At 41.8% G+C, this 23095-nt stretch overlaps 1 pseudogene; it reads right to left on the reverse strand.

Moving 5' to 3' along the window:
• Window positions 1-256: 256 nt before the first annotated feature.
• Window positions 257-6423, reverse strand: LOC108388849 (uncharacterized protein C2orf78-like; annotated as a pseudogene).
• Between the last annotated feature and the right edge of the window lie 16672 nt (window positions 6424-23095).

Consider the following 23095-nt stretch of genomic DNA (forward strand, 5'->3'; position numbering starts at 1 on the left):
CGCGCCTCCCTCCTCAGGAAGCAGCGGCCTGCCTCGCCCCCCGCCCGCAGCCGCCGCCACCCCCGCCGCTGCAGATCCTTGAAGGCCTGCGCCCAGCGGCGAGGGCACAGCCAGCGGGGCGGTCCTGCGGCGAGCGGCCGCCAACGGCACCCCGTGCCCAGCGCGCCTGCCTCTCGCTGCCTCCTGGCAACGCTCCGGGGCGCCCCCGGCACCTCCCACGCCCACCGCCCAGATCGTGCGCCTGTCATTGTAAGTTTTTAAGTGCTGCCAGATTATTCTAAAATTATAGTTTTATAATTGAGATATATTGAATAATCGCATCGTGTTCGTTTTAGGTGTACGGCATAATGATTTGATATATGTATTACACATTGTGAAATGATTACAGCAGTAAGTTTAGTTAACATCCACCACTATGTACAGTTAGGAGTCTTCTTAGGATGAGAACTTTTAATATCCTCTCAGCATTTAAATATACAAATGCCACATTGTTAACTATATTCACCATGCTATATATTACATCCCAGGACTTATGCGTCTGGTAAGTGCAAGTTTGTAACTTTTGACCTTCACCCATTGTGCCTACCCCCTACGCCTCAGCCTGTGTTGTCTGGTATTCACCAATCTGTTCTCTATATGTATGAATTCTCCCTGTTTTGTTTTGTTTTTTATTCCAAATGTAAATGATATAATACAGAATTTGACTTATTTCACCTAGGGTACGTCCATGTTGTTACAAATGGCAGAATTTTCATTTTTTGGTAACTGAATAATATCCTATTGTGTGTATATATATATACAACATTTTCTTTATCCATTCATCCATCAGTGGACACTTAAGATTGTTTTTATGTCCTGGCTATTGTAAACAATGCTGCAGTGAACAGAGCAGATATTTTGCGATTGTGATTTCACTTTGGATAAGTGAAAATGGAATTGCTGGATCATGTGGTAGTTCCATTTTTTTATTTTTTACTGAAGGTCCATACTATTTTAGAAAGTAGCAGAACCGCTTTACATTCTAACAGTGCACCGAAAGGGAACACTTTTCCGCACATCCTCACCAAAGTCATAGAGCCACACAATAGGGTATTATACAGTCATAAGAAGGAATGAAATACTTACGTGGTACAACGTGGATGAGTTTTGATAACATTCAGCGAAATGAAAGAAGCCAGACTGAGAAGTCACATACCATGTCATTTCATATATATGAAATTTCCGGACAAGCAAATCCATAGAGAGAGAAAACATAGTAGAGGCTGCCAGGGTGTGCAGAGGAGGGAATGAGGAGCGCCTGGTGCTGTGTAAGGCGGGTTCCTTGGGGAATGATGAAAACGCCATGGCTTAGATAATGATGACGGTTGCACAAACTTGTGAATGTACTAAATGCCACTGATTTTACAGTTTCTAAAGGTGAATTTTATGGTACGTGAATCATATCTCAATAGGAATAAGTTTTAAAATGTAAATTACCAATTTTCCCAAGTGCTTGTCTGATTGCCGTTCACCATCCCCCCACTCCATTCCCTTTCATGCATGGTCCCATGCCCTCTCTGTGGCTGCCCCAAGGGGCCGTCTAAGGAGCGCCTCTGGCCCATTCTGAGCCTTCGGCCTCCAGGTGTTGGCAGGGCCACGCAGCACGCACACACTCCCATGGCTTGCACCTGGAAGAAACAGATGCTTCCAGGGGGATTTTTCTTGTGAGCTTAGGTTGTTAGGGATGTTTAGAGCAGGCTGCATGCGCCAGGGTTGATGGAGGAGGACCAGTCCTGTCAAGTTAACATTTTGGCCCATCCCCAGGTTTGATCTGGTCCACCATGAAGCTCTGGGTGCCGTGCTCTGAAAGCCAGGTTGGCTGCCTAAGGGCGCCTGAAATACTGAGGACTTGAGAGGCATATAGGCCTCACATTGAGGCCTTGTCCCTCCCCATTGACTGTGACCTCAGTCCACTGCTGAACCTCACTGGTGAAGTAGCATGGTGCTACAGGCCTTGCGTGTTGGGGTACTGCGCTCCTGCACCCAGTGCACGGGTGTTGAGTAAAATGGTGATTTGAATCCAAGGCCCTGCTCTGGGTGGGCTTCCTGCTGCAGCAGTGCAGTGGGCTCAGCCCCTGTTACCAGCTGCCCCAGGACAGCTCTGAGCCCCTGCCATTCATCCAGCAGAGTCCCCTCTGCTTTGTACTCACCTCCCCCAGCCATAATCATACATGGGTTAGGAGCCCAAAGTTTTGAAGTTGTGTCCTGTATGCCTTGTTTTCTAGACTACTTAGCTGGTGGCCATGAGGCACAATGTCATCCCTCATGAGAGACTCTTAACATTTCTCCTGGTCAACCTAGACACATCTCCTTCCATCTTCAACTATTCAGAGGTCAACCCTGACCTTTATCCCTGACATGCTTCTTACCTCTGCCATTTCCCACATGCTGGCTCCTGTTTATAAGCCTGTAACATCTCTCCCCCTTTGGCCTTCCTGACCCTGGGCTGAGTCCCTTCTTGTCTCCCCATTTCTTATCCCTTTTCCGTGATCTTTCCATCCACCTTCCAGTTCATTCTTTCTCATACAGCCTTTCATTCCCACTCCCACCAGAGTAAAACCACAGTTAAAAGCATCTCAAAACTCAAAAGGCTTCTTTATTACTCATCTATTAATTCTATTACATTTATTGTTTTAAAATCTATCAGAATAAATAGAGAAACTTATACCTATCTATCTACATCTGGAAACATATCTATCTATGTTCGTGTGGAAACATATCTGTCTATGTGTAGAAACTTATATCTATGTGTGGAAACATATCTATCTATGTATGTCTGGAAACTTTATCTACATCTGGAAACATGTCTGTCTCTGTACTTGTGGAAACATATCTATGTGTGGAAACTTAACTATCTTTCTACAGCTGGTATCCAAAGTGGCACCAACAATCCTGTCAGCTCTTATATTGCAGAGCAGTAGCAGTCAGAAATTTCCATTTCCTTTTCCCTCTCAATAAAAAGCTGTACTTTTCCCAAAGTGGTGTATTTGGCATCATTTTCTCATTCTTGTTGAGCCTGCCTCTGCATAGACTCGTGCTCTGGCGTCTGCTCTTCTGTGATGGGCTCAGACAGTACTGGCTCTCAGGAATACTGGGTTTCCTCCATGGACGTTGTTGGAAGCAGAATTCCTGGGGTGGAAGCAGGCTTTGAGGCTTTCGTGGAGACTAGTGCTGGGGCACAGCAGTGGGAATGTGCTCCTGCTGGATAGAGGTGCAAGATGATGTTTTCTGGGTACCGGTCTAGAAGCAGTGGATGGGGGATGCTAGTCTGGGTAGAGTTGCTCAGGCCTGGTTGGGCTGAGTTGGCCTAGACTGGATGAGATTGGCAGGCAGGTCATTTCCAAGATGCAGGAGCTCGCCAGGATGCACCGACTGCAGTAGGTTGAGCAGTGTCAGTAGTACCAGGCTGGGTACAGGAAGCCAAAGCTGGCTGGTGTGAAGCCAGAGACTGTGGCCTCCAAGGAGATCAACAAATTGGAGTCCTCTCCTCAGCCAGAAAAAGCGAAAGCCTCAACTTAAACTTGCCAGGATGTGGTCATTCATCCTGGGATGGAAATGGACACTCTTTTGCGTCACTGCCCTCTGGTTTCTGGGCTTTGACGTGAGTTTTCTCAGGACCTTTAACCTCACGTGGAGTATTCAGCCATGGTTTGGTGGCTGGGGTTGGCTTGGGGCATTTGGAGATCCTATAATTTCCCCAGTTGCAGGAAGAAGAGAATACAGGTTTCCTGTCAGTCTTCTTCCCGGTGTATGAAAACACTGCACAGGCTCCAACATGTGCATTCCTAGGCTGCTTCGAGATTCCTTGAAGTTCTCTTGGCTGAGCTCAGGTTGATTTTTCTTACACTTTGTCATGGGAATGGTTGGCTTTTCTTCCGCCATGACCTTACTCCCGGACTGCTTACTCTCTGCAGCTTCCTTGGAATTGCTTTTTCTGGTTCTTTTGGTCTTTTCCTGTTCTAGACTCCTGGTTTTGCTCATCCTGCTCAATGCAGCTTTTGGAGATTTCTGGTTAGAATGCTTGGACGTGGTCACAGCAGCCTTGTCACCATCCGCAACACTGAAAATACTCACGTCTCCCCCTAACAGACCATCCACGTCCTTTGGCTGGATTTTGGCCTTTGGAGCACCACTGAGAGGCTCAGAGACCTTATGTTTGTTCTTCCTGACTTGATCAAAGGACCCCTTTTTCGTACGTGACCTTTCCCGCACGTGGTTTAACTCGATGGCTCTGGTACATTTGGCTTTGATCACCTCGGGACCTTTGGGCTGATCAAGGTCTTTGAGGCCACTGCAGAGCTGAGGAAGGTGACTGTCCCCCACCAGGGCAGCAAGGTTTGCAGAACTGCCACTCGATTCAGTTTCATGTCCAAGTGTCCCTTGGTCCTCAAGGCTCAGGCTGTTCTTTTCCAGATGAGTGTTTTCAGGACCAGGCTGATTCTCTTGGCCAAGGGGGTCAAAGCATTCAAGGATCTGGTGAATATCAGGGATTTGTAAAGGGAGGAGTGCATCATCTTGGTTTTCTTTTGTGATCTAGGAGGCATCCAGAAGCTTTGAAAGCTTGGTTTTAATATGCTCCAAATTGTTACTCTCTGTTCGTTCCGTATTTTTATGTGGAGGCAGTGCCAAGAGATTACTGGAACTCTGAATTGAAGTTGTTACTGAAATGCCCCCAGCCTCAAGTGGTGGGTTACTCTCAAGTGCCTGGATACATTTGCTGCTGCATGTCTTGGCGAATTCTGGAGTTTGTGGCAGACAAAATGTCTGACTAGAAGGCTGCAAACCCAGGGAAGTCTCCATCCCCAGGGAAGTCTCCATCACTACAAAGGAACAAGGAAAAAGTCACTCTTTGGTAAGTGAGGTGCTTGTAGAAACAACACAGCAATCATGCACTGTTCACCATGGACAGCACTTTTCTCCTAGTTCTTGGGAATCATGGGCAGCATGTGCAAGGAGATAGAGGAGGCAACTGTTCCAGTGCTTACTGGGCATCACTGGATGTCACTGTTGCCTGCTTTCCATTGTACTTCATAGGGTTTTTGTAAGTCAAATAAAATGTAGAAATGATTTTTAAAATATGAAATGTTTCACAAAACCTATCAGTCTTATATGGAGTCTTTAATCCTCTCCACTTTCCTGAGAAGTTAAGAACAGCTCACCCCATAGACTACGAGAGAGAATGGAGGGAGCTCTTCCTGATGAAATGTGTAAGCAAGGACAGATTCCTAGCCTGCTTGCTTTGGACAAGATCCCAGAACACAAGTTCTTAAATCCTGGTGTCCATTAAGGAAGTGAGGGAAAGTTAAACTGCTATGAGCACAATAAGTGAAATGCCTTCCAAAAATCAGGAATGGATCAGGAAAATGGAGTGCCTTACGGTGTGGGAGAATATAGGGGGACTGATCAGCTAGGGCCGTGAACAGCATCATGTCCCTTGGTACACGCTTGGGTTTTATGTGCATGTGACAAAGACAGCCATTACAATGCCTGCCTTCCCACCTCTATTAGGGCTGAAAATGAAGACCACTGAGTAAAGTCTGAGGACTTAAACTCTAGCTATCTGTGGACTGACTCCTTTCCAGCTGCAGACGTGACCTTTCTTTTGAATGCTGACCTTCTTCCTCTCCCTACTTGCTATTTGCACTCACCTTGAGAATGTGGTTGTGTGATGGGTGGAGCAGATGCGGAGGAGGCCATTCCAGATGTGGAGACTGGTGGCAGGGTATCTGTGGGTTGAATCTCCTTTAGCACCATCACCATTCCTGGTTGAGGGGCAGAGGCCCTTCTTCCTGTATATGACACAGAGTGATTAGATTGCAGGCAGGGGCCCACTTCTCCAGATAGCAGAGACCCCAGTGTGCCTTGATGATAAGAATACACCTGGCTCCCTTGCTGGTAAAGAAGTGACAGGCTGTGTCCGTGATTTGGAATGTGAGGTGGTGCTCCCTGAACAAGGCTGGCAGAAAGTGAACAACACAGAGGGACCATGTTACTGGCATCTGAAGTCTTATCATATTGGGCTGCCATAGACATGGCTGTGTTCTGGTCAGTCATAGTCGCAGTGAAGTCTCCAAGGGAAGAGGACTTCTTTTCAGTGCTTCCTGTCATGTCCCCCTCAAAACCACATGGGTAGGAAGCAGCTGAAGTGGAGATGTGGCTGTGGCCAGCAACTCCACACAATACAGCTGTGCTATAATGTTGGTAAAGGTAGGCACTACCCATGAGTGGCTGGAAAGAGGTGCCAGAGGCTGATGGCAGCAGCCATGTGAAACTGGCAGTGGGAGGAGAGACTCTGGACAAATTGTAGATACTTCCTGTTAAGGAAGAAGCCACATGGCTCACCCCGGGAAGAGAGAGCTGCAGAGAATTTGGAGTTCCCAGTAAAAATGGATTTTAGAAATTTTATGTAGGGAAAAAAACCTGTGAGGCTGAAAATTCCCTGTCAGAGGATTCACATGACCTTAAGGCTGCTGCTATCAGGAAGACTCTAAGGCCAACTCACTAGAGATAGCAACAACCACTCCGTTTCTGATGGCTCTCAGTGCCGGAACAGTCTGGTATACTTCGGTGCTCAGTGCCTGTGCCCCCAGCTCGGACAGGTGTGCAGAAGGCCCGGGATAGGGGTTCCTAATGGTTCTCTAGGCTAGAAGCAAGCTTCTCCCTGCCCTTCTCCCCTGGGAGCCTGCATTAGTGTCTTGCCCTGTGCTGTTCCCTAACATTGAAGCATTTTAGAGCTGGGACGTCCCTCGAGAACTTGTAACACTCTTGTTTTACAAGTGAGAAACTGAGGCTTAGAGAGGTCAGATGGGCTTGTTCAAGTTCTCCCCTTCTGGTAGTGGCATTACCAGGTGACAGGACCCTAAGTATCCTGATGTCCTTGCCAGGATGCTGCTCTGAGCATTACAGTTCCATAAACCAGGAGAGATGAAGCTTTTCATGTGGGCTTTTTTTCTCCATTGGAAAACAGCACAGCTGCTCCCATTGTAATCCTCAGTGTCTCACTTAGCTTGTGCAGTTCAGATGTTCTTACCCAGAGTTCACGTATGGCTTAGCCCAGTTGGTAAATTGAAGGGTCCATTCTTACCATCTTCAAGCCAGGTTTCTGATCCTTCCTCAAAATGACTACCTGAGACTGAGCTTCTCAAAAAGTCCTTTTTGATAGAAAAAGATTATTTGTTCTACCTGTGAGCTTCAGGTTATTCATCTATAAATTGGTTATAATAGTAACAATGATGACAGTAATGATTCATACATGAATAATAATGATATGTTACATATATATATATGATTTATATAGAGGAAAATACAAGTTTTGGGAAGATAATGAGAAAAGTTATCATAAAAATATATCACAAAACTAAAAAGAAATATAGAGATACTAATGAAATCTGGGGTATGTATGGAGCAAGCATTAAAGCATAAGTGTACTAACAAATGAAGTTTTTGTATTATATGTGCAATACTATGAAAGTGAATATTGCCTCGTGTATGTTAGTGAGCACTAGTAACCAAAGAACAACCCACAGTAGAAGGTGATTTTGAATGAATTCCTTGACAGTACATTCAGACAGAGAAGACAATAGCTGTAAAAACTTGCATAAACAGAAACAAAATGCTATAAATGTGCAAGTAGAGGTAGGTACTATTTTGGTAAAACCTGGTACAAAGCAGAGAGCAAGATACTAAGTATAAAGGAATTCCATTATTGCACCCTTTAGTAGCTGTCTGAATAATATTAGCCAGCAAGTAACAGATATCAAGCCTGATTGGAATATATATATTCCAATTAATACAGCCAGATAAGAGAAAAGAACACTTAACAAGTATCATGAAGGTTTTAATATTTATCTTAAAACCTAGATCACAGTTGTCTTGAACATCCAGGGAAGTGTCATCCTCAAAGCCCAGAGAAACCAACAGGCTCAAATTAAATTATTTTTTTTAAATATAGAAAAACCCAAAGGACTCCACAAAATTTTATTAGATAAATGTGGAATTAATGATGTGGGACTTGATTTCTCCTTCTTAGAATAGCTAATATCTAAAAGCAGATAATGCCTGTTTATTAGTGTGCCCTCTGTATTAGGGAGAAAATGAGTAAAGATGAAAAGCAGTCTTGACTTGGAACTCACTTATCAGAAAAGCAGTTAGTCCTGATTCAGTTTAGGAGATAACATTTTTTTACAAGACTTAATTTTATTTATAATAGGCAAAACATCTACTTAGTTTAAAAATCAGAATGACATAAAAGAGTGGAAATTCTGTGTCCTTCCCTGTCCTGGATAACCACTTTGGTTAGTTTCTTGTTCATAGGAAGCATGATTTCTAAAACATACTTGTAAAATGTTTATATTCAAAACTGTAAGGTGCCCTCTGTGGTTCAGAGAGGCAATGGGAAGAAACAAACATTTATGTGTGACGTCTGATGAACTCCTTTTTTCTGAGATGTGATACCCTATCTGGCCTTGCTCTCCTTCTGAGTCTACTAATGGAAGCATTTGCTTAAATCAGCTGTGTTCTGCCCTGCTCTGAGCAGATTTCACTCTATGTTTATGCTTTAACTTAAAATCTTTGAATGCTTCAACGTTCAACTCAAACTACTACTGTTTCTTGAGAGCTGCTCCATGCTTGCCTTCATTCCTGTATTTTCTCCACCCTCTCGGTTCCTGTTGTCCTGTGCTGATGAAAGCAATCATCCCCTTCCTTCCTTTTGAATAGCCAGGTACTCTGTATCCTCTCTCTCTACTTCCTCTTTTTCACCTGGTTTAGATAGAACACTTGAAAATGTGTGGATATTACTTTTTTGAACATCATTAACCTAAAACATAGTAAATTTGAAACATTAGTGGAGGGAGGCCACTACAGATGATATATCTCAGTATATACTGCCAGTTTTCTACACCACCTTGTTTTCTCTGTTCCTGTGGAAACCCTTTCAAGATGCCTGTGATTTCATTTTCTATGTGTGTGCCCTTTAAGGCACAATATTGGAAAAGAAAGGGACCAGAGAGAACCAATCTGCCCTCCTAATGGAGCAGATGAGGAAAAACCAGAATTTTTGGAGAGTCAGTGACTTGTTGAAAGTCACACAGCCAGTAAATGTCAACGTCAAAACTGAAATTAGGTCTCCAGATTTCTAGTTCAACACTTTCTCCCATTATTTCATGCTATTTTAAACATGTTACTAAAATCTAGGGGCAAAAAAAATCTAATGAAAATCTTTTAAAAGTTTCTTTCCTTACCTGACATGGTCAGAGAAGAAGAGGAAACATCAACTCAGTCGATACAAGAGATGAGGAGAAGAAGCTAGAAGATGTCTGAGTGGGTGAACCCGAAGAGCGTATGTGTCCAGTATGAAGATCACTGGTCACTGGTCACTTGCTATGGTCCAAGCCTATTTACAAACAACTCCGTGGAAACCCCAAGATTCTATAGGTGGTGATAGGGTGGTGGGAGAATGATCTCACAAGCAGACAGTTTAAAGGTACGAGGTATCCAATAGGGAGGTCAGACTCCCAACGAGAAGACAGGATTGGATGGAGGGAGTAGTAGGTGAGCTAAAACACCACCTAAATGGCTGTGCTCTATGAAGGTGGAATCCTACACGACAGGTGTGATTGCCTCACTTCCCCCCAGGATCTTATGTTAGGGAAATCATCTCAACATTTCTTAAAGATGTTCATTAATATAAAAACTAGTACTTATTTATAATATATTTTATAACATATCCTACCCATTTTAAATTATATGTGCTGTTAATATCCTTAGGAAGGAGAAACCTTTAGGGTGAATACTTTCGTTTGTTCTGAAATTGTATCAATTGATGTATTTAATGAACTTGCCCCCTTTCTGGGAGCACAGGAAGGGATTAAGGAGCTCTTTTTGTAACTTGGTTCAGTAATTGGATGAACTTGTTGAGTGTACCTTGTGAGGAAAGATGTGGTCCAAGGATCTTTCCATTTGGTTTCCTCTCCTTGACTCCTGTCTTCCTTGGGCTGGGCTGTCGAAGCCAGGTTGCACATGCATCTCTCTTCTGCTTTTCTTATTTTCTTCATTGTAGGCATTGTTTTTGGGCAAGCCTTGATCTGGCATCCCCCATACCCCATTGCAGTCACTGTCCATCAGTGTAGTATGATTCCAGAGAGTCAGTATTTGTCTCATCTATGCTACACTTTCTTCTGTATGACCCCACACACACCATGTGTACTGATCATAATACACCCCAAACCCCTTCTCCCTCCCTCCCCACCAGCCCTTCTCCACCCCTCCCCTTTGGTACAAGCTAGTCCCTTCTTGGGGTCTGTGAGTCTAATGCTCTTTTATTCCTTCAGTTTTGCTTTGTTTTTATACTCCATAAATGAGGGAAATCATTTGGTATTTGTCTTTCTCTGCCTGACTTCTTTCACTGAGCATAATACCCTTTAGCTCCATCCATGTTGTTGCAAATGGTACGATTTGTTTTCTTCTTATGGCTGAATTATACTCCATTGTGTATATGTACCACATGTTCTTTATCCATTCATCTACTGATGGACACTTAGGTTGCTTCCATATCTTGGCTATGGCAAACATTTCTGCGATAAACATAGGGGTGCTTATGTCTTTTTGAAACTGGGATCCTATTTTCTTAGGGTAAATTCCTAGGAGTGGAATTCCTGGGTGAAATGGTATTTCTATTTTTAGTTTTTTAAGGAACCTCCATAGTGCTTTCCACAATGGCTGAACTAGTTTACATTCCCACCAGCAGTGTAGGAGGGTTCCCCTTTCTCCACCTCCTCACCAGCATTTGTTGTTCCCTGTCTTTTCTATGTTGGTCCTAACTGGTGTGAGGTGATAGCTCATTGTGATTTTAATTTGCATTTCCCTGATAATTAGCGATGTGGAGCATCTTTTCATGTTCCTGTTGGCCATCTGAATTTCTCTGGAGAACTGTCTGTTCATATCCTCCGCCCATTTTTTAATCAGGTTATTTGCTTTTTGGGTGTTGATGCATGTGAGTTCTTTATGTATTTTGAGTGTTAACCCCTTGTCACATATGACATCTATAAATATATTCTCCCATACTGTAGGAGAATTCTTCCTTCGCTGTACAGAAGCTTTTTAGCATGATATAGTCCCAAATGTTCATTTTTGCTTTTGTTTCCCTTGCCTGAGGAGATGCGTTCAGGAAAACGTTGCTCATGTTTATATTCAAGAGATTTTTCCTATGTTTCATTCTGAGAATTTTATGGTTTCATGAGTTACATTCAAGTCTCTGATCCATTTTGAGTTTACTTTTGTTTATGGGGTTAAACAGTAATCCAGTTTCACTCTCTTGCATGTAGCTGTCCAGTTCTGCCAATAGCAGTTGTTGAAGAGCCTGTCATTTCCCCATTGTATATCCATGGCTTCTTTATTGTATATTAATTGAGGATATATGCTTCGATTTATCTCTGGGATCTCTAGTGTATTTCATTGGTCTGTGGATTTCTTCTTGTGCCAGTACCAAATTGTCTTGATTACTGTGGCTTTGTAGTAGAGCTTGAAGTGGGGGAGTGTAATCCCCTCCGCTTTATTTCACTTTCTCAGGATTGCTTTGGCTATTTGGAGTCTTTTGTTGTTCCATATGAATTTTAGAAGTATTTGTTGTAGTTTGTTGAAGAATGCTGTTGGTATTTTGATAGGAATTCCATTGAATCTGTAGATTGCTTTAGGCAGGATGGCCATTTTGACAATATTAATCCTTCCTATCCATGAGCATGGGATGTGTTTCCATTTATTGTTATCTTCTTTAATTTCACTCATGAATGTCTTGTAGTTTTCATTGTATAGGTCTTTCACTTCCTTGTTTAGGTGTATTCCTAGGTATTTTATTCTTTTGGATGCAACTGTGAATGGAATTGTTTTCCTGATTTCTCTTTCTCCTTGTTCATCAGTATGTAGGAATGCAACAGATGGGTTATACTTCCTTTGCACTAGTAGAGGAACTTGCATTTAAAAGAAGGAGGGGTGGTTCTGTTACTGCATCTGAAATGATTGTAGGTGTAGGTGGATTGGTTAAGGGTAGTGTTACCTACATGATATTCTCCCAGCCAAAATGTTTTTCACCTGCTGTCTTTTTGGTGTAATGCTCACTTTTACTTCATTTTTCAGCCTCCTCAGAGAAACCTTCCCTAACCACCATTTCCTGTTTAAATTATTCTTCCATCCCATTTGCTATTATCCTTAATATCCCTTAATACAATCTATAATTGTACAGTTGTATATATTGCAGCTATGTAATTATAAGTTTTTTTAATTTTTTATACATTTTTAATTTTACAATAGTTTTAAGTTTATAGAAAATTTGTAAAGATAGTACTGAAAGTTCCTCTATACCCTACACTCAGTTTCCTTCTTATTAACATATTAGTATAGGATATTCATTTTCATTAATGAACAAATATTGATATAGTATAATGAGCTAATGTCCACACTTCATTCAGATTTTTCTTTTGGTTGTTATCTACTGCTATGGATAAAGTGAGGTTTCCAATAGCAAGGATTCTAGACAACTGCTCTCTCTGATAAAACCCTTAACATATTAGTCCTAGTTATTTTAGATTCTCTGTGTGATAATTCTCAAGGCTGTGTCATATCTGAATGTTCTGATGGTTGCTTTGCCTCTTCAGACCATGTTTTTTCTTTGCCTCTTGGTATGCCTTGAAATATTTTCTTGTAAGACATTTTGTATCAGATAATAGGAACTGAGTAGATAGGCCTTTAGTAAGAGGACTGGAGTTTTTAACCTGGCCAGGGGTTGGGCTGTGTTCAGTATTTATTGGAGCTTGTAGATGCTAGAGTTTTAGCATCCTCTTATGTCCATGTTTTTGTCTTCCTCTTAACATTGGGCTCCCCCAAGTATTCCTCCTCAGAGTCGGTCTGTGCCCTACTACTCGTTACCTGTAACCCACTGATCCCGGAGCCCTACTGGTGTCATGGTAAGGTGTGAGGGAGGGGAAATGTCCTGTAATCTTATGAATGAATCTTAATTTTTTACTGAGTCTCTTTCTTTGGTCCGTGACCTTCAAAAATGCTTCTCCAGGGATTTAGCTTTTCTTTTTAAACCAAGCTTAGGTGAGAAAAGAAGTGTAGGGGGCACTGGAATATAAGAAATGTCTTCTCCCAGGTGGAATACAGCTCTGATTCCAAGTTTATTCCCAGGAGGGTAGGCTTTCTCATGGAGAACTGTCTGGGTGTATTTTACAGTGATTTGTCTTCCTGCCTCTTAGATCATTCTCGGATCTTTGTGAGAATATGGTGGATTTCCAGTTTCTGGCTCCTGAGAATACTGTTCCAGGGGAGCAAATGTCAGCTGTGACTGCATGTGCCTTTCTCTTCAGATTTCAGTGTAGTCATTTCACTTGCAACTTCCATTGCAACCTCATTTCTTGTTTGGGTCAGTTTGTTCAGCTTTTCCTTGTAAGAATGGAAGTGATGACCTCCAAGCTCTTTTTGTATATCAGAGCAATTGTAAATAGACAAATGGTGAGGTGTAAGGAGACTTCAGTTGAGAAAAATCAGCAAGCCTACAACCATCCAGGTTTGTGTGATCACTCTCCAGTGGGCATGGCATTTTCTATGACAACCTAAGGCAGCGAGAGCTAGAACTGAGAGAAAAGGAGGTGATGGGAAGAATAAGTCAGTGAAGCGGAAGCACCACCGCTATCATGGTGTTGGGGGGAGAGGCATTGTGTATTTTTCTCGGTTCTTGTCCCCACTGCAACAAAGAATTGAAGAGCAGAGACACAGTAGTGAAGCAGAGTAAAAGTTTTATTTAAAGTTATTTACAGAGAAAGAAGTGCAGGCGACCTCAGAGAGAGAGGAGCGCCCTGAAAGGTTGGAGACAAAGAGTTTAAGATTAAAAGGTTACAAACTTAGAAAGTGTGGGCAACCTCAGAGAGAGGAGTGCCCTGAGAGGTTGGGGGTTCCCCCCTTTTCAGGATTTTTCAGGAATGTGACTAAGGGCTACTAGGTTGTGGGCTTGTTAAGTGGTCTCGAGTATCTTTGAGGAGATGTTAAGTTTCTGATAAGTCAGCCCTCTAGGTAATTCTGCAAAATTAGCTTATCAATCAAGACTGAGACTCTCTGCCCTTCCTCCAAGGTGGGCAGACTTATTTGTGGTTTGCTAAAGAGTATGTTAAGAATATTTCTTCTTCAACTTCCTGGGTTTTTTTCAAAATGCAGTTTTGGCTTTACGGGGGTGGGATCTCCCTGTTTTTATTATGCTATTTATAGGTGGGCCTTTTAGCAGGCTAGAGTAAATCTTACAGTGATCTAGTTGACAAATGAAGACATGGGCTGTGCTCAGGTACTCTTATCTGGGCAGTTTTCAAACGTTCAAGGCCAAGTTGCTCTTCACCTTTTGAGCTTTCACTGATTAACTGATTAACTTTGTGTCTTTTCTGAATTTCTAGTTTTAACTGGTTAAATGAGTCCTTTCTACGTGGACTTTACTGACCTTGTTCTCCTTTCACCCCACTCATACCTATTTTCCTGCCTAACAAAGCTGAAAGGATTGCAGACTTGTATCAAATAGGTGTGTGATCATCTACAAGTCAGTCAGTAATTCCGGTCTTTTTTCATCTGGTAAGATGAAAAGGTGGAAACAAAAGCAAAAAATAAACAACTGGAACTACATCAAGCTGAAAAGTTGCTGTACAGCAAAGGACACCATCAATAGAAGAAAAAGACATCCTGCAGTGTGGGAGAATGTATTAATAAATGACATATGCCATAAAGGGTTGACATCCAATATATATAAAGAGCTCATGCTCCTCAAAAAACAAAAATAATCCACTTAAAAAATGGGTGCAGGATCTGAACAGACACTTCTCCAAAGAAGAAATTCAGATGGCCAACAGGCACATGAAAAGATGCTGCACGTTGGTAATCATCAGAGAAATGCAAATCAAAACCACAGTGAGGTATCACCTCACACCACTTAGGATGGCCAACATCCGAAAGACAAACAACTAATGTTGGCCAGGATGTGGAGAAAGGGGAACCCTCCTACACTACTGGTGAGAATGTAAATTAGTTCAACCATTGTGGAAAGCAGTATGGAGGTTCCTCAAAAAAATAAAATAGAAATACCATTTGATCCAGGAATTCCACTCCTAGGACTTTACCCTAAGAATGCAGCAGCCCAGTTTGAAAAAGACATATGCACCCATATGCACCCCTACATTTATCACAGCACTATTTACAATAGCCAAGAAATGGAAGCAACCTAAGTGTCCATCAGTACATGAATGGATAAATAAGATGTGGTACATACACACAATGGAATATGATTCAGCCATAAGAAGAAAACGAATCCTACCATTTGCAATGAGATGGGTGGAGCTAGAGGGGATTATGCTCAGTGAAATAAGCCAGGCTGAAAAAAGACAAGTATCAAATGATTTCACTCATATGTGGAATATAAGAAAAAAGAAAAAAAGTGAAGGAAAAAAGAGCAGCAGACTCACAGAAGGCAAGAATGCACTAACAGAAAGGGACTGGGGAGGCTGGGTGGGAAGGGAGGGAGAAGGGGGTAAAAGGGGCATTACCATTAGCTCACATAATGTAGGGGGAGTCCTACAAGGAAGTCGGTATAGCACAGAGAAGACAAGTAGTGATTCTATAGCATCTTACTACGCTGATGGACAGTGACTGTAATGGGGTATGTGGGGGGGACTTGAGGATGGGGGAATCTAGTAACCATAATGTTGCTCATGGAATTGTAGATTAATGATATAAAAAAAAATAAAAATAACTAGGTTGGAATATGCATTTTTTTTAACGATGAGACCCAGGAGAAAAAAATGCCAGGTGAAAGCAGCAGTAGCATGAACTCCCGGCGGGCGTCCCGACGGTCCCTGCGGAGCTGCCGCGCTCTCGCCGTTGGTCCGCCTGGCTTCCCCGCCTTCCCCCTCAGGCAGCGCGCCGCGGTGACCCTGGGGTCATTCTCCTACGGCGCCTGCGCGGCGTCCCCGCCAGCTCTCTGCTTATGCGCACGCGCTCGCTCCCTCCCGCCCTCAGTACCCCAAGGCCGTGTTAGCTCCCGACCTGCCGCCGCCGGGCCCAGCTCCGTGGCGCCCTTGGGGAACCTCCGGGCCGGAGATCAGCGTGAGCGGGCGGCTGGGGCTGCCTGGACTAGAGAGGCGGGTGCGGGCTTGAGGGGAGCGTGACAGGAGGCCTCCCGCCCGGCCTCGCTCAGATGCGCGGGCCTCCCTCCGCAGGAAGTGTCGACCCGCCTTGCCCCACGTCTGCCGCCACCGCCACCGCCGAGGTTCCCCTGAAGGGAACCTCACACAGTGATGCCGGGGTTCTTGTTCACGAAGCTGAAGAATGAGCTTCACAAACAGTCAAGGTAGGAGAGCAAGGTACAGGCTTTTATTTAGAGATACAGTGAAAGGACAGAGCTCCCAGCTCACGCCAGGAGGGGACAAGAGAGTCCGTGGTGGTGCGTTGTCTAGGGGGTTTATAGGCGGTTGAGAGACCAAGAGTTAGGGAAGTGGATCCCCTAGGTGGTCTCTAAGTCTTTATTTTTAAGGAAACACTAAGTTTCTTATCAATCTTCCAGACTATTTTGTGGAGTTAACATAAGAAATTTACTGTTTTGATCCTTTCCCAAAATAGCAGTTTCTTGGTTTGGGAGTGTATCAGTCAAGGCTGCTTGTTTTGCTTTCAAGGTGAGCTGAGTTACTGACTTGATTAGGGCTGGAGGAGGAAAAGCAGCATGTGGGTAAAGTTAAAGATAAACTGGGCCTTTTAGCAGGCTAATGTAAATTTTACAATAGCCTCATTTAAGTGACACAAAACAAGACATGGGCTATGCTGAGGTATTTTCTTACCTGGGGGATGTTCAAACATTCCAGGCCAGGTTATTCCTGGCTTTTTAGTTTTAAGTAATCTTCACTGAAGAATGCTTATATTTCTAGTTTAATATTTTACTTTAGAGAATTAATGTGACTCTGTCTTTGTTTAATTGTTTAATATGGAGTTTTAGTAGAGGTCTTTTTCCGGAGGCTCCCACCCTACTCTGACTACACCCAGGGTCTCTGTCTCAGCAGCAGGCTGGCTCCACCCCGGGACGCCCTCGGCCCTGCCCATGCCCACCACCCAGATGGCGCGCCTGCAATTGTAGGTTTTTAAGTGCTGCTAGATTTTTCTAAAATTAATCCTTTTATAATTGAGATATATTGACATAACATTGTGTTAGTTTTAGGTGTACTACATAATGATTTGATGTATGTGTTTTCATTGTGATATGATTACAGCAGTAAGTTTAGTTAACATCGTGACTATATATAGTTAGGATTCTTTCCTTCTTGGGATAAGACCTTTTAATATCTACTCTCTCAACATTTAAATGTACAAATGCAACATTGTTAAGTATATTCACCATTCTATGTATTACATCCCAGGACTTATGAGTCTGGTAACTGCAAGTTTGTAACTTTTGACCTTCACCCATTGTGCCTACCCCCTACCCCTCAACCCCACCTTGTCTGGTATTCAGACAAGGTTCTCTATATGTATGAATTATCTCCTTTCTGTTCTCTTTTGTTTCAGATTCCAAATGTAAGTGATATCATACAGTATTTGACTTATTTCACTTAGGGTACATCCATGTTGTTACAAATGTTAGAATTTCCGTTTATTGGTAACTGAATAATATCCCACTGTGTGTATATATATTTTCTTTGTCCATTCATCCATCAGTGGACACTTAGACTGTTTCTGTGTCCTGGCTATTGTAAACAATGCTGCTGTGAACAGAGCAGGTATTTTAAGATTGTGATTTCACCTTGTTTGGATAAAAACTCAGAAGTGGAAATGCTGGATCATGTGTTAGTTCCATTTTTTTTATTTTTATTTTTGAAGTTCCATACTGTTTTAGATAGTAGAAGAACCAATTTACCTTCTAACAGTGCACCGAAAGGGAACCCTTTTTTCCACACATCCTCACCAACACTCAGTATTACTTGCCTCTCTGATAATAGACATTCTAACAGGTATGAAGTGATATCTCATTGTGGTTTTGATTTGCATTTCCTTGATGATTAGTGATACGGAGCACCTTTTCATGTGCCTATTGGCAATTTGTATGTGTTCTTTGGAAAAATATCCATTTACATCCCTGCCCATTTAGTAATTGGGTTGTTTGGTGGGTTTTTCTCCCCTACTGAATTGTATTGATTCTTCCTGTATTTTAAGATATTAATCCCTTATCAGATATGTGGTTTGAAAATATTTTCTCTCAATCTGTAGATTGTCTTTTCATTTTGTTCATTGCTTCCTTTGCTGAACAGAACCATTTTAGTTTGATATAATCCTACTTTTTCATTTTACTTTTGTTGCTGTCTTTCACTCTTGGTGTCATACTAAAAAAATCATCAAGTCCAGGGTCAGTGAGCTTACCCTGTTATGTTTTCTTCTAGGAAGTTCATGACTATAGGTCTTAATGTTTTAGTCTTTGGTCCATTTTGAGTTGCTTTTTGTGCATGGTATAAGATAATCATCCAGTTTTGTTATTTTGCTGTGCAGTTTTCCCAACGATTTGTTGAAAAGACTGTCCTTTCCCACTGTATATTCCTCGCTTCTTTGTTGTAAGTTAATTAACCCTCTATGACTGGATTTATCTCTGAGCTCTCTATTCTGTTCCATGGATCTCGGTGTCTGTACTGTAGTGTTTTGATTGTTATAGCTTTATTGATACAGTTTGAAGTCAGGGAGCTTGATGCCTCCAGCTTTGTTGTTCTTTCTCAAGATTGCTTTGGCTACTCAGTCTTCTGTGGTTCCATATGCATTTTAGGTTTGTTCTAGTTCCATGAAAAATGCCACGGGGCTTTTGGTAAGGGGTTACATTGAATCTGTGGATTGCTCTAAGTAGTATGTGATGATAATCCTTTCAGTCTATGAGCACAGACTCTTTCCATTTCTTTACATATTCTTCAGCTTCTTTCATCAGTGTCTTATAGTTCTCAGCATACAGATTTTTCACCTCATTGGTTAAATTTATTCATGGGTATTAAATTTTTTTCAATGCAGTTATAAATGGGAGTAGTTTCTTAATGTCTCTTTCTGATAGTTCACTATTAGTGTGTAGAAACACAGCTGAGTTTTGTATATTGATTTTACATTCTCAATATTGACTGCATTCAGTTAGTTGTAACAGCTTTTTGAGTCTTCAGTTTTTTATGTATATGTCATATACATATAATGACAGTTTTGCTTTTTTTGTTCTGTTTTGGTTGCCTTTGTTTCTTTTTCTTGCCTTATTGCTCTGGGTAGAACTTCCACTAATTTATTGAATAAAAATGCAGGAGTGGAACCCTTGTCTTATTCCTGATCTTAGAGGAAAAGCTTTCAGTTTTTAACACTGTTGATGATGTTAGCTGTTGTCTTACCACATAAGACTTTTATTATGTTGAGGTATATTCCCTCTGTAATTTGTTGAGAGTTTTTGTCATGAATACATGTTGAAGGATTTCTCAAATGCTTTTTCTGTATCTCTTGAGATGATCATATGATATTTTTGCTTTTCTTTTTGATGCTTTAAAAAAAATTTTTATTAAGGTATTATTGATATACACTCTTATGAAGGTTTCACATGAAAAAACAATGTGGTTAATACAGTTACCCATATTATGAAGTCCCCACCCACACCCCAATGCAGTCACTGTCCATCAGTACAGCAAGATGTCACACATCACTTTTTACCTTCTCTGTGCTACAGTGTGTTTTCCCCGTGATCCCACACCACATGTATACTAAACATAATACCCCTCCATCCCCTTCTCCCTCCCTCCCCACCTGCCCTCCCACACCGCTCTCCTTTGGTAACCACTAGTTCCTTCTTGGAGTCTGTGAGTGTGCTGTTTTGTTCCTTCAGTTTTGCTTTGTTGTTACACTCCACAAATGAGTGAAATCCTTTGGTACTTGTCTTTCTCTGCCTGGCTTATCTAGCTCCACCCATGTTGCTGCAAATGTTAAGATTTGTTTTCTTCTTATGGCAGAATAGTATTCTATTGTGTATATATACCACTTCTTCTTTATCCATTAATCTGCTGATGGACACTTAGGTTGCTTCTGTATCTTTTGTAAGTAGCTATTGTAAATAGTGCTGCAATAAACTTTCTGAATATCGGATCTTGTTTTCTCTGGGTAAATTCCTTGGAGTGGAATTCCTGGGTCAAATGGTATTTCTAATTTTAGTTTTTAAGGGAACCTCCATATTGCTTTCCACAATGGTTGGACTAATTTACAATTCCACCAACAGTGTAGGAGGTTCCCCTTTCTCCATATCCTTGCCAGCATTTTTTCTTCATGTCTTTTCTTTTTTAAAAAATTAATGAATTTATGTTTTATTTTGGTTTCATTAATATAAAATGACATGGGCAACATTGTGGTTACTAGGTTCCCCCCATTATTAAGTACCCACCACATACCCCATTACAGTTACTATCCATCAGCATAGTAAGATGCTATAGGGTCACTACTTGTCTTCTCTGTACTCTACTGCCTTCCCCATGCCCCCCTGCCATGGTATGTGTGCTAATTATAATGCCCCTTGTTCCCCTTCCCCCTCCCTTCCCACCTACCCTCCCTGTCATGTCCCTTTTTCTTTGGTAACTGTTAGTCCATTAGTGGGATCTGTGAGTCTGCTGCTGTTTTGTTCCTTCAGTTTTTCCTTTGTTTTTATGCTCTATAGATGAGGGAAATTATTTGGTACATGTCTTTCTCCACCTGGCTTATTTCACTGAGCATAATACCCTAGCTCCCTCCATATTGCTGCAAATAGTAGGATTTGTTTCTTTCTTATGGCTTAATAGTAATGCATTGTATATATGTAACACATCATCTTTCTCCATTCACCTACGGATGGACACCTAGGTTGCTTCCATATCTTGGCTATTGTAAATAGTGCTGGAATAAAGATAGTGGTGCATGTATCTTTTTGAAACAGGTATCCTGCATTCTTAGCGTAGATTCCTAGAAGTGGAATTCCTGGGTCAAATGGTATTTCTATTTTTAGGTTTCAGAGGAGCTTCCATATTGCTTTCCACAATAACTGACCTAATTTACAATTTCACCAAAAGTGTAGGAGGGTTCCCCTTTCTCCACATCCTCACCAGCATTTCTTGTTTCATGTTTTTTCGATATTGGCCATCCTAACTGGTGTGAGGTGGTATTTCATTGTGATTTTAATTGGCATTTCCCTGATAATTAGCAATGTGGAGCATCTTTTCCTGTGCTTGTTGGCCATCTGAATCTCTTTGGACAACTGTCTGTTCATATCCTCCACCAATTTTTTTATTGGTATCATCAATCTACAGTTACATCAGGAACATTATGTTTTCTAGGCTCCCCCCTTCACCAAGTCCCCCCTACAAACCCATTACAATCACTGTGCATCAGTATAGTAAGATGCTGTAGAATCACTACTTGTCTTCTCTGTGTTGCACCGCCCTCCCCGTGCCTCCCCCCCACATTACACATGCTAATCGTAATTCCCTCTTTCTTTCTCCCCCTTATCTCTCCCTTCCCACCAACCCTCCCCAGTCCCTTTCCCTTTGGTAACTGTTAGTCCATTCTTGGGTTCTGTGATTCTGCTGCTGTTTTGTTCCTTCAGTTTTTTCTTTGTTTTTATACTCCACATATGAGTGAAATCATTTGGTACTTGTCTTTCTCCACCTGGCTTATTTCACTGAGCATAATACCCTCTAGCTCCATCCATGTTGTTGCAAATGGTAGGATTTGTTTTCTTCTTATGGCCGAATAACATTTCATTATGTATATATACTACATCCTCTTTATCCATTCATCTACTGAGGGACACTTAGGTTGCTTCCGTTTCTTGGCTATTGTGAATAGTGCTGCAGTAAACATAGTGGTACATATGTCTTTTTCAAACTGGGGTGCTGTATTCTTAGGGTAAATTCCTAGAAGTGGAATTCCTGGGTCAAATGGTATTTCTATTTTGAGCTTTTTGAGGAACCTCCATATTGCTTTCCACAATGGTTGAACTAATTTACATTCCTACCAGTAGTGGAGGGTTCCCCTTTCTCCACAACCTCACCACCATTTTGTTGTTGTTTGTCTTTTAGATGGTGGCCATCCTTACTGGTGTGAGGTGATATCTCATTGTGGTTTTAATTTGCATTTCTCTGATGACTAGTGATGTGGAGCATCTTTTCCTGTGCCTGTTTTCCATCTGAATTTCTTCTTTGGAGAACTGTCTGTTCATATCCTCCACCCATTTTTTAAGAGGGTTATTTGCTTTTGGGGTATTAATGCATGTGAGTTCTTTATATACTTTGAATGTTAGCCCCTTGTTGGATATGTCATTTTCGAATATATGCTCCCATACTGGAGAATGCCTTTTTATCTTACTGATGGTGTCCTTTGCTGTACAGAAGCTTTTTAGCATGATATAGTCCCAACTGTTCATTTTTGCTGTTGTTTCCCTTGCCTGAGGCAATGTGTTCAGGAAAAATTTGCTCATATTTATATTCAAGAGATTTTTGCCTATGTTTTCTTCTAAGAGTTTTACGATTTCATGTCTTCCATTCAAGTCTTTGATCCATTTTAAGTTTACTTTTGTGTATGGAGTTAGACAATAATCCAGTTTCATTCTCTTTCATGTAGCTGTCCAGTTCTGCCAATATCAGTTGAAGAGGCTGTCATCTCCGCATTGTATATCCATGATTCCTTTATCATATATTAATTGACCATATATGCTTGGCTTAATATATGGGCTCTTTAGTCTGTTCCACTGGTCTATGGGTCTGTTCTTGTTCCAGTACCAAATGGTCTTGATTACTGTGGCTTTGTGGTAGAACTTGAAGTTGGGGAGCATAATCCCCCAGCTTTATTCTTCCTTTTTGGGACTGCCTTGGCTATTCTTGTTCTTTTGTGGTTCCATATGAATTTTTAAACTATTTGTCCTTGTTTGTTGAAGAATGCTTTTGGTATTTTGATACAGATTGCATTGAGTCTATAGATTGCTTTCGACAGGGTAGCCATTTTGACAATAGTAAGTCTT

Source organism: Manis javanica, chromosome 13 (assembly GCF_040802235.1).
Source record: "Manis javanica isolate MJ-LG chromosome 13, MJ_LKY, whole genome shotgun sequence".
NCBI lineage: Eukaryota > Metazoa > Chordata > Mammalia > Pholidota > Manidae > Manis > Manis javanica.